The sequence below is a fragment of the Wyeomyia smithii genome, chromosome 2 (genome assembly GCF_029784165.1).
Source record: "Wyeomyia smithii strain HCP4-BCI-WySm-NY-G18 chromosome 2, ASM2978416v1, whole genome shotgun sequence".
Taxonomy (NCBI): domain Eukaryota; kingdom Metazoa; phylum Arthropoda; class Insecta; order Diptera; family Culicidae; genus Wyeomyia; species Wyeomyia smithii.
Window position 1 is genome coordinate 91761385 of NC_073695.1, and position 13295 is coordinate 91774679.

General features: G+C 39.9%; 1 protein-coding gene across 10 annotated transcripts in view; it reads left to right on the forward strand.

Annotated features, from left to right (window-relative positions):
- Positions 1 to 13295, forward strand: part of LOC129722324 (potassium voltage-gated channel protein Shab) — a 207125-nt gene that overhangs the window by 26051 nt on the left and 167779 nt on the right. For all 10 annotated transcript variants that reach the window (XR_008727591.1, XM_055675679.1, XM_055675678.1 and 7 more), the window contains exon 2: positions 492 to 1541. The gene's annotated coding sequence lies outside the window, so the exon portion shown is untranslated. The remainder of the gene's footprint in view (positions 1 to 491; positions 1542 to 13295) is intronic.

Here is a 13295-nt window from a genome sequence, read left to right on the forward strand (position 1 = left end):
AACTAGGTACGTGAATTAAAGTATGTTTTACTGGATCTGTTTCGAATGGAAACTTGATCCACCACTCTTCTACCGGTCAGCGCTCTTTTATTTGATAAGGCCGTCGTGTAAGTTAAGCATTTACCAAAATTATAGGCAATAACCAGAATTGGTTTATTACTTGTTTATTTCTGTAATATAATTTCCGATTAAAGATATCTTGTCATGGTTTGTGAATTTCTATAATTGTTTACGACTGCAAGCAGAACATGTTGAATGAGTACACTTTCGTCGATTCTGCGGATGTAGATTCGAGAGATCAAACTACTTTCTCGAGGAATTATATTCATACCCGCATTGTGTTAGCAAATACATCTTTCCTTCGTCAAACTGTTGGACGTAATTTATTAGATAAATAACACAGACCGTGCTCTGCACTATCAGCAATTAATACACGAGTAGCTGTTTTATGCATGCGCTTAATTTACAATTCAAATTGATCTCTTCAACAGGGACGCCGGTGTGATGACATCCCATCAGTACAGTCACCGCTCTGGCAACGGGTAAAACAGGGCGGTAACAAAACTCTGCAAATAGGGTAAGGCGATGAAAAACCGTACCCCCTGCAAGCAGCGAAAAACTAGGCTTTCATAGTAGCAGTGAAAGAAGTAGCGGTATACCCATTACCTGTTGTTGTAGTAGCTGGCGTAACTAAAAGGTTATAAACATGACGTGCATAAAAAACTGTGGATATTATTCACTTGGGAAGAGCGATTCTTTAATTGTGGCTCAGTTCTCATAGAGAAAAAAAAAATGGAAACATAAAACACGGAGCGTCCACATAAACAATACAGCTGGTGGCGAAACAAATGTTGTAAATATTTCTACTAATTCCTACCACTAAATTGCATCACTACAACGCTATCTAGAGCAAAAACTGGCAAGCGGCGGGGTGTACAAATTATGTTGAAACTATTAAATTGCCTCTTTTCAGTTCAACAAATGCTCTAAAGTTCTTAACTAAAAATAAACTGCAATAGAGTTTGGCGTAGCAGGTGAGAACGAATTCGAATTATATGTTCGTTAGTGAGGGTGGATTTTATATCCAGGTCTTCGATTTTTGTTCAAAAGAGGCGATAGTGATTTGTGGGGCAAATATGTTCCATTTATTTAAGTTCCACCGACCAAGTGAAGCTTACGATGCTCATTAATAATAAATTAAGTGACGAAGGTATGATGTGCGGTGGACTTTGCCGGTTGAATTAATTACTTGGTGTAGTAGTGAATTTTTCACCAGGATATCCAGTTACCACATTTACACTAATACTAATGTAAGTTCGATTGTTGGCGCGAAGACGTCACAGTCAGTGGAAAATACTCCTGCACGAAGGAAACGTTAGTGAGTTCTATCGGCAGCAAATGTTGTGAAAAATGTTAGCAACGGGAAAGAAACCAGCTCGAGTGAAGAGAATCCTGCACAACGCACAAAAGAGGTGCGCCCGCGCACACTAACACATCCACAGCTGCAGACATTTGCTGCTGTTGCGTGGTGTAATAAAAAAGTGAGTATACAAATAATAAACATTGCTCCTAAACAGGTGGATAATGATCGAAATTTCCTCGTCGAAATGCCATATTTTATATGCTGCCATACTGGCAGGATGAAGTAGTGAATCTTAGGGGAAGTTTTACTCTACTGCATTTATTCATAGATTAAAGGAAATGTATTATTTTTGTGTGTGTTAAGCAAATTAGATTGTTGTTCAGAGTAAGTCAAAACAATCCAAACGAATTCCAATATACTACTGTACTGTACTGAGCCTTTATTGGTTAGTGCAGCGGTTCTCAACCTGGGATACGGGTACCCCTAAGGGTACGCGAAAGCCTTCAGAGGGTACGCGAAAGACAGATCAGTAATGGCGGACAAAGCCATTTTTCTCCATAATACTTCATTCGTTGTTCAAACTTGTTCTTAAAACATGACTAGCAATCAAACAAACCGTAATTCAATTTTAAGCCTGGACTAGACTACCACAACAAGATCTATTATACTCCCATACTCTGCGAGAACAATCCAAGCCAGGGATTTGGAAAATAGCGCCAAGGGGTACGCGGACAAAAAAAGGTTGAGAACCGTTGGGTTAGTGTATTCCTCAAAAACTTTGTAAATCTAGCTATTCACGGTAACGAAAGTTGGGTTGAACGTTTTGACGATAGAGATGATATCCTTCGTTAATTAGGTCCACTGGAGTTTAACCAAGATATTAATATTGTTGTAAAACATGCTGGTACCCAGGCCCGGATTTAATGGGGATGGGCGAAGGGGGAAAATACCCCAGGCCTTCTGACACAAGGGGCCCCGAGTCCTGAGCCAGACGTAAAGACAAAGTGGTGACCTATTTTTTTGCTCGTAACCTTCCAGCGAAGCTTTAAGTCATTTCAAAATTTAAAATTTTCCCACTTCTAATTTTTTTAAGAATAGAGGGCCCCACGAAAATATCTGATCCGAGCTTCCCACCACCTAAATCCAGCCCTACTGGTACCAACATTTTTGGTTTGTCATCCACGCCAGCTCGTATATGGGGCTGGCAGCTCCCACAGAAAATTAATCGAAACGTTGTGGGTGTTTGCAGTCGTTTCTGTTAGTGATACTTTCTTTCTTCAATAGTACTTATTTTATTAGGTTCAGAAAATTTTAGGTAAATGAATTGTCTTTCTAAAAATGTTCAGTTCAAAAAGATCTGAAGTGACCCTTTTTTGTAAAACCGCAAAAATGTAGAGCTTAAAATTTAAAAAACGGTTTTGTTGTTTGAATTTTTATAAGAATACGTAGTTTCGTGATTTTGTACTGAAATAATTCACTCTTACATACCATATTTCATCCACCTGACATGATTTCATACATGGAGTAATTGATTCGTATGAAAATTCCCAGTGTTTGCTAAAACTGTTTGGAAAATTAGAAAAAAACACAGACATATTTGCGTCTCACAAAAACGGGTAGGGGTCCAGAGGGGTGGCATCTTTACCAAAACTTTGAGCAACTATTCCCCTTGAATAAAATTCCAAGTTTTCCTAAATCGGCCGTTCCAGTGCTGAGAACGAGCTTTTTCAAAAAACAAGTTCCGTCCCGGGTCTTTACGGGTTAACGGAGCTTAGTTATATCTGAGTGCTCGGTTAAAAAGATAATGACAGCTGTCACATTACGGATATTTTGTGCCACTACCGAGATTACGGATATTTTGTGCCGAAATTTCAATTAGGTGAACCGAGATTTACGAAAAAATGTTACAACTGCCATTATTTTTTTAATCGAGCATTCAGTGGTGTAGTTCTCTGCAAAAATTATCGAGACCCGGCAATAAATTTTAAGTGTGCAGCAGATCAGGCCCACAACTTTTCGCTAATCTATTCTAAAGGGTGTCCACGATGAAATTGCCACACACAAAATTGATTCGCAAAATTCTAGTTTTCATCCGATTGCCATCAAATTTTCAGGGATTGAAAGATAACTATTAAACTTCATTTTACCATTTTACTCGTATTTTATTTACAGTCCATAAGCAAATGCCGGCACCTTGGCCTTAACCCCGGCCATAAGATTGTGCACAACCTGTGAATCAACCGTTTTTTGCATGTAAACATATACTTTCTTCAGTTCCTCGATTGTCTTCACTACCTTAGGTTGTTTAAGAAGGTGCTGCTTCATAATCGCCCAGTACTTTTCTTTACTTTAGGGGCGGAGCTCCGGAGTGTTGGGAGGGTTGAACATTTTCGGCACGAAATTGACCTTATTGTCCGCATACCACTTCAGCACGTCCTTGGAGTAGTGGCATGAGGCCAAATCAGGCCAGAAGATTGTTGGGACGTTGTGGGCTTTCAGGAGAGGAAGCAGCCGCTTCTGGAGGCACTCTTTCATGTACACCTGTCCGTTCATCGTGTCCTGGGTCACGAAAGGTGCACTCCGCTTCCCGCACGTGCAGATGGCTTGCCAAACCAGGAATTTCTTCGCAAATTTGGACATCTTCTGGGTGCGGACATGCTCCGGAACGCTGAACTTATCCTTGGCCGTGATAAACAGGTTGCCGGGGATCTGTTTGAAGTCGGCCTTCACATATGTTTCGTCGTCCATGATGCAACATTCAACTGTCGTCAGCATGTTGAGGTTCAACTTCCTGGCAGGGATTTTGGCGGACTTGTTCTGCTTCTCGTCGCGATTAGGGGTCTTTTGTACCTTGAACGTTCGAAGCCCAGCCTTAGTTTTGGCCTTCTGGACAAAACTTCGGCTTAGGTGCAGCTTCTTAGCTACATCCCGAACGGAGGCGTTCGGGTTTCGGTTGAAGGCCCCAAATACGCGGTTGTGATTTTTGGTGTTGTACGGAATACTTTTTCCTTCACTTCTGGGCTTCCGATCGGTGGTCAATCGTTCCTCGAACGGCTTAATCACTCGCGACACCGTGGAATTCGCGATTCCCAACGTTTTAGCGATGGAACGATGCAAGAGATCCTTGTTCTCGTGATGAATGCGCAAGATTTTATCACGCACGAACTGTTCTTTCGACTCCATTTCCGCGAGTTTTGATCACAGGACTTTAAAACTTGCAGGATGTAAATAATGCACTATGAACTAAATCCACCCAAATTTTCATTGATTTCTACCCAACGGTTAAAAAGTTAGAGCAATTTCATGGTGTGGCAATTTCATCGTGGACACCCTTTACATTGATTTCACAGTGCATTGTACAAACAGTTCCCAATAGTTTGAACATGCAACAAAAATCTCTTTTTATGCTTCAATGACTAGTTAAGGTGATTTTAACCCTCTAATGCCTAATCCCGCCTTTAGACAGGTTTCGGTAAAATCACTATAAATCTTTATAAACATTTTTTAAGTATTTAATAAATATTTATAGTGATTTCCACATTTCCTTGGATCGTACACCTTTCAACTGTTGAAACCATTTGAGCAATTTAGTTTAAATAGGTACTTAAATTTTTTCGTTTAAATTGGAAACCGAATTTCTCGATTAACGACAATAATTTTTTTTTTCGGCTCGTTTATTCGAATTAACGTCGCGGGTAATGCATATTAGATGCGCTATACACAGTAATACTTGCGATATTAGGTGCAATGTCAAAAATCGATTATCGTTAGTCAAGATATTTGGTTTCGAACTCGAACAACAATGGAAATCAATAAAAAAATATGTATATACAAAATCTTGTACGTATGCGGCTGGTACTGGGTTATGAAACGTCACTCTCGTTATACCAGTACCGGAGAGGACAGAGAATTCTCACGACGAAACAGCGGAGATAGCTTGCACAGTTTTTTTTTTTTGCTTTTTGGTTCTGAATGAGAACAACAGAGAACAAAATAATCCTTCAACACAAGCAGGTATGAATGTTATACATGTGATGAAATATGGAGTGTAAAATGCGTCCCTTCCTCCGTCAGATGTCGATACTTAAAATAAAGAGATATGGTCTTGTTTTTGGCTCTTTAGTTGCATATCTGTTCTGTGCTATAAGTGCGCCTATGGGACGGCATCGAAGTTATTCTCATATAACAAATTTGATTCATTCCGTGTATTGTTGTATTTGAAAGATTTGGTTGAATTTGGTTTATGAGGAAATAGAATTAATTCTGATTTGAACTCATGTGGAACGATTCTTGGTGCTTATTCAACAACAACGATACACTTGTACCGTGTCAAATGAATGTTGTTTGAACAAAAAAAAAACACTACAGGCGTAAAAGAAATTTTTCGAGTACTTTTAAATATATTTCTGAAAAAAGATTTAAAGGGAAGACTGGAAATAAAAATACGTAAGTCACTGAACAAACGAATTGATTCTGTCTGCAGACTTTGTAACCATTGTAACTAAAAAGCCCTCTAATTAAAGTGTTTAGTCCCACGTCACCGTCTCATACAACCTCTAGGGCTGTAGATATCTTGTAGTGTTATCCTCGCTGCCGACTACTAGCCAAAACCAAATCTAAAATAGAAACGAGCAAGGATTTAAAAAATTTTAAATTCAGTGGTTTCTTATTGTATTTTCAAAGAGGCATATGAGGTGTGCTCTGGTGGGCTAGTTGCTGGTTTTGAATCCAGGGTCCAGCCAAACGTGTTCTTGCCGGTTGATTTGGATGGAGGCGTAAGAGAATGGTACTGTACTGAGACCTGAATGGATTTTAGAAAATTGTATATAAGGGACATATAAGGAAGGTCACGGCTCGCCAATACATCAGGAACAGGAACAGTTCGCTGTCTAACTCCGGTCTGAAGGGAAGCTATTAATTTAGAACCTTCACCACAGGCACTGTTACCGCTTAGATTTGCCACGCATTCGTATTCGTACAAACATTCTTTACATAAAAAAGAAGGGGGCTTGAACAAGAGCCCTGAGGAAGATCATGTAGTTAAATATTAAACTTTTCCAAATTGCCATGCACAAAAAATTGTTTAAAATTGGAGACTTCCCAGGATTAGCATAGGATGTTTTTGCTAGTGAATCGTCAGATTTCATCAGAGTACAGTAGATCAAAGGGGCTCAAAGTAAAGGGAGTCGGATCTTTTTAAGCATGGCCGCGTAAGAACGCTTAGAACTTCGCTTCAAAAACATTTCTCAGCATCTCTGCTGCAGGAATTCTCGTCATGGTTCTTTTCACATTTGTCACAATGTGTCTTACTGTAGCAGTAAGCAGCTGTGCAAATCAGGCAAACGTAATTCGAAATGAGTCTAACGGAGTGTACACTTCAAAGCCACCACCGAGCGACACAGACATTGATTTTTAAAATACACTCCACAGACAGACTGAAATCGGTTATGACATCATCAAATCATTGACCATGACACACAGTTAATTTGACCTGACTTTTGAAACTTCCGTCACAGCCTTGAACCGTGACGTAAGGTCTTTCAAGACTTGCACAATGATTTGGGCCGAATGTAAACAACTAGTGGACCCGCTGATCCGTCCGGGTAAAACCTAACACGAGGGAAAAATACTGCGAAGACAGAAGAGGGACTGTGTCGGGAAGGTTTAGCGACATAGGATCGAGAGGGAGGGGATCTTTATCCAGAAACACGTACCTCCTTTCTTTTCCTTCCTTGTAATTAATCAAATTTCCCTGTAGCTCGTCTTCTTCAAAACACAGCAGTGGATACCGCAACGGGCAGTGATGATCAGCAACACTGGAAACCGAAGCCTTAATCACATGATATATCACTTGTCTGTATTCAGAACAAACAATACAGGATGAATCGAGCTAGCAATGCCAGTTATATAATAATGTTTTATCTGGGTTAAATTGCTTAAAAAAACGCAGACTCAAAAAAAGATGCATGTACTTGTATTAATGCAAGATTTCAAAAAATTATAATCTGATTGGAGCTAACTTTTGCGTATATGACTAACTATTTGTAATCTTAAACTGTAACCCGTAGTTTCCCTGATGACAAGGAAATATTTCTTCGATACGCGATCTTATATGAAGAACAGTTGAATTTTAAAGCAACTGCCATCATTGGAACCTTCAAAATCATCCTAACAAAAATAAGTCCCTCTTATAATAAAACTGGTCTGAGTAACGTATAATAGTTCTCTTCAAGGAATTGTGATTATGGCACGCTCTTGGCTGGAGGAACGAGGTATCGATAAGACTCTTTCCTCTTGACAAAAAGTTCTACTCATAATAAAACTGACCAGAGGTAAAGCATCAAGTACCTCTTCAGGGAATTGTAATTATGACGCGGTAGGAGGAGGAACGATGTTTCGATAAAACTCCTTCCTCTTGACAAAATAAGTCTTTCTTATAATAAAACTGATCATAGGAATATTTATCCTCTCCAGGGAATTGTAATTGTCGATATTGGCACGGGGAACGAAGTTTCGATAAGACTCCTTCCTTTTGACATAATAAGTCCCTCTTAGAATAAACTTGGCCAGAGAAGAACGTTAGGTTCAATCTCACTCCAGGGAATTATAATTTGGCGATTTTGGTAGGATAGAAAGAGGCTCGGTATCGTAGGGCAGTAAGCTTGCAACGGAAGGGTAAAATCTCACACACAAGCACGGATATAAATGAAAAGCGTACTTCAATAGTGATACTGGCCAATAATATGAAGTGCGGAATACAGAAAACACCTGGGCAATATCACAATAGATCAAATGTCTCTGGTCGCAGTGATGAGTTCACACAGAGGAAAAAAAAATAACTCGACCTATAACAGCACGGTGAAAGTTCCTTTACGGAAACGGTGAAACTTACAAGCAGGAATAACAAATAAACGGAACACATTATTCATAAAATGCCACAATATTTGATAGATTGTTGTCATTGTTAGTTACACCCATAGAGTTCCATTACTTAACGCTTAGACATGGCTTGGCTGGATTTGTCACATCATGGTTTTAAGTTTAGTGTATGCGGTGTAGAAGCAGCTAGTTCTTTTCAGTAGACTGCACAAAGTGGAGTAACTTTTTTTATCTGCTTTCGTAATCCTACAGCATTGCACTGTTGCCTGATCATACCAGTGAGCTCCACCAAATCCACAGAGCAGCGCCACGGGTTGGTATATTGCCTCTGCACTCGCTGTATATTTTCATTGCGCTTCATGCGTAATCAGAAAGAGTGCACTAACCGAAAAGCTGGTGCTGACGGAAACGAGAAATTGTTTAGCAGAACAATATAACGATTAGAAAAAACTGGCAAATCAAGGCGATTATTCGAAACACGTACATAGGTTTCATACAGGCGTACCGCGTAGAGTCAAATATGATACGCGACGATATGTGAAAATATTGAAGCAGCACCGAACTATCGTATGACTGAAGGAGCGATTGACATTACCGATTTTTTTTTAGTTTTATCTAATTACAGTTGATTTGTAGTCGGCTGCATTTTCCCAAACTGAAGATTTAAAGTGTAAACTGTTCCAAGTCATCCGTCCCGTAAAAAAACGCTATCGCCTAAAAGCATAAGCTGTACTGACTTGGCCTTCGTTGTCCTGTTGACAGTGAAAAGGAAATAGTGATAGCTATTGCTATAAATTACTGAATGTGACATCATTTGTGACCTGGTCGGAAGGAAGTAAAGCTTTCCAACAAGCAGCCGCGTTAGTTTGACCGACGTTGACTGTTCTAAGTCGCCAGCAGCCGGCCACATTCGCTCGTACATGCCAGCGTATAACTATGCTACACATGGGTGGAGATGCGTACGATACCGAACGGAGCATGGCAATTTATTGGACATATATGGCCACTCTTAGGCAGTGCAGAACATGCCAACGTTACGTTAACTGGCGTAAATAATGGAACCGTCTTTTTGGTAATCGAACGTAGAAAATGGTGCGTAGTATTAACTGTTTGTCATTCAGGATAATAGAGAACAATAGTCGGCGAAAAATGTTATACAGCTATTTTTCAGTTTTTACAATGCATCACCATTTGGAAGCTAAACATTTGGAAGTAGAACAACGAAAAAAACTTTTCCTCAAATTTTCTTACAGATAATAAATGTTCAAAAATGAATTTATTATACAATCTTTTGAGAGTGTTATGATCAGGGACATGTTTTCTTAACAAACTACAAATAATTACAAATCTACGTTAGTCAAATCTATAAGTCCGATGCCAATCGCACATTTGTTAAAAGATTGCAGCAAAGCTAACAAAATACAAATCTATTTATAATAGAATACAAATTTTGCAAATCCTTCGGGGCGTCGATTCTTCTCCACCTTCTGTATCCTTGGTCAATACTGTTTACAGAGCCACTTTTCCTTGCTCGTGTTCTATTAAAAGCCCACTCGGATATAGATATATTTTCCTTACAACGCAGTGACGAAGGTCTACATTCGCACTGATTCTACACACTACTTTTGACATCCACTAAGCTCGGCAAGCCAAAAATAGACGAAAAAATATGGCTTTAACGAGCACCACATGGATAAGGAAAACCACTTCTAGTGCTAGGTCTGATATGAAAAAAATCTATTCTCTGTAAGACACCCCGCGTCTTCACTGACTATACTTGAGTAACTCGTTGCAGCCTGAAAGCGTGCACCAGTGGAGTTTGAATTCTCTACGAGAAAAAAAAATGCAAATCAACCCAAGGGTCGACCATCGTTCGCAATTTACGAGCGCTTAGGAATAGCAAACTTTTCAAATGTCAGTGCAGCACAGCACCACGTGCGTTTGATCCTTTAGCATAGTATGCACAACAAAACACGGGAAATGAGAGCGTCTTTACGGAAGTGTTTTCAAAGAATAGTTCATAATAAGTGTTCGCATTCGAATGAAAGCTGTTACGGCTTGGGCTAGAATATGAAATGTACATCAGTGGAGTGCCACTCAAGCTTACTAAATAGTAGGTACTTGGCAAAAAGTAGCTTTTCGAGTTATTTGATTGATACTTCTATTTGAGAGCTTAGCGCAGCGGATTCCCGTTGCAAGCTGCTCCAATGATCATTATTTTATAGGTACCGATATAATGACATGCAAACCACCACGGTATGTAACCAGTCGCGTCTAATCAGATATAACTATAAATAAACCAGAAGTAGATCGAGTACCCATGTATAACACATAGGTAACATAGATATAATCGGATATTGATAAACTTATTGCGTTTTCGTTTAGTTGAAGCCGATGTTTCGGTTTTATCCGGAAACCGTATTGTATTGTTATTCGGTAAATTATGAGATAAGTGAACTGTTCTTCAGTTCTATTATATACGTTTTTTTCTTGCATTATAAACCTGGCAATTTGGAGACCTGTTTTTGTATCTGAGCTTCTGAGGATACATTACCTAATTCAACAAATTAATCGAATGTGAAATATTCAACCAGCTAAAGTTAATTACTCGATTTTCACAAATGTGTTAAACATTTCATCAAATGACCCCAATGTGGAAATATTATTTTCAAAACAGGTGAACTCATGTTGATTTATTACACGCCAACTTCATTACATGCATTTTAGGTGGTCTCTATTCTTGTAACCACAATTAAGTCACGTTCACGATGCAACACCCAAACCGAGTTTGACAAATTGCATAACTCGCCAAATCCCTGTCAATAAATTTAATTGCCATGGTGATAAAACGAGATAATAGCGACATAAAACTTCATGCTCGAACCCCTTTTCACTCATTCGCTTCCTCGTTTGGTGCCATTTTGACGGGCGTTGTTATACAACCGAAAAAATGCTAACATTGCAGCATCCAGCCACATAAACTTTAAATGTTTTCTCTCGTGCAGAGTACAACACTTCATAGCTTGTGGTTCAGCCGCACCGTTAAGGAGCCCGTCACGTTTTCGTCCTTGCACTTCTCTATCGGTTAGGTTTTCTTTTTTGTGTAGAATTAACGGAAAAATTATGGTGTCTCGCGTTCTTCCGTACTCCTGGTGGAGCTTACTTATATTTAGTTCGCTCATTTTTCACCCACCACCACGGGGCTAACAACGGTAATGAAGAAGCAGCGCTTTATGGACCACCGTAATCGCATTTTTCAACTTGCGAATTCGGGCAATTTCGGTCGCTCAAGAGCACTGTCATTAAAAAGAACATTTTTTGTCATTAGGGAAGATTATTCATTAGTGACGTTGGAAAACGTTGGAGTTAACTAGAAGGAACTGCAAACCTGGAATTGAAATTTTTAATATATGGGGTGATTTTTCGAGTCACCAATGACTGTCTTTCAACTTTGGAAACCATTATTCATAATCGAAATAGGCATTTAAACATTTTTAACATGTTTTTGGGCATAAATTTTAACATTTTTGTCTTAGACATCAAATTCAGTATCCTGAAATATTTAGTCAGTGAAAGTACGATTCTTTTATTATTTGTTATTATAAGTCATACTTTATCATACTATTTCAAATTAGGTCGATCGAATCAATTCATTTCTTCGTGGTAACGAATGCGTTGAAAAAATGGACTTTTTTCGGATTGTGGTAAAAAAATAACTAAGATAGATAATTAAGTTTGATAAATTTCACATGGAAGGTTATTATGTTAGCTTACTCACAAAACAATTCTACGCTCTTTCGTGCAGCCTTCCGGCAGTTAACCAGAACATACGCCATGACGGACAAAAACATGCGTGCAGGCAGGTTTTGTGTTGTTTCTTGGTTTAATTTATCAATTCCACCTAACAAAATTGTAGGAATAGATCTTACGCTTCAAGTTTGCCCGGAAATCTTCGATGAGGCGCAACTTGGAGACGTTGGGCGGGTTCGCCAACTGATATACCACATCGATATTCAGCCGCTGCATTTCCTCCAACGATCGCTTCGAGTAGTTGACCGACACCAGATCTGGCCAGAACACCGCTTCTTCCACCGGTAGGCACTTCGTACTATGAATTTCCTCGTTCACGGCCAGTCCGGAGCGAAAGAATAGCAGCTTTGACATCCCCTTCTCGCTGATTGTCAGCCACAGCAACTCCTTCTTGGGGAACTTAGTTTGTGAAATAAACTTCACCTCGGTGCTCACTTTCTTCTTGGTAGAAGCAAATTACGAAGTCTCCTGCCAGTCGTTGCCACCCAGGGTGCGATAGGTTTATCACCATCACCACCGCCACGTCGTGGTTCGCCGGGAAAATCGACTTGATCATCTTATTCATGCACTGCCGCTGCGTCATTGCCTGCAGCTCCGAAACTAGCGGACGGGACTGCTGCTTCCTGACATGTATGTCCATGTACGTCAGGTACTTTTCCAGTGTTTGGCCGGTTGCACCGACCTCAGGGGCGAGCGCACGCAGCGATGTAGCCACTTTTATCTCGGTCTTCCTCTTCAGTATCCTTTGGAGCTGCTTTTCGCTCAAGGTCGTCGGCCGTCCGGAACCGGGCTGTCTTTCATTGCTCTGATTGTTGTCCAATAGTGCCAAGATGTTGTAAATGCCGGAACGGACGTATCCAGTGTTCACGAACTGCTGCACGATGTCTTTCTTCTACGCGACGGGGTACCGTTCTTTGAACGAGCACACTTATGAACGGAACAGCTTCACTGTTTTCGCCATCACGATTAGAGTTCGACTGATAGAGTTGTCAATTTTTTTCTGCTGACTCATGGCACATCTGTTCAACTGAAGAACCAAAAACAAGACAAAATCTCTTTATTTTAAGTATCGACATCTAGCGGTGGAGAGAACGCATTTCACAATCTAAATTCCATTACGCTTAATTTCCATTCATTCAACAAAAGGACTGTATGAGCTCTCGCCGCTTTTTAATCGAGAGAATCCTTTGTTCTCCCCGGTACTGGTATAGCGAGGGTGCCTTTTCATGATAAACGTACAGTG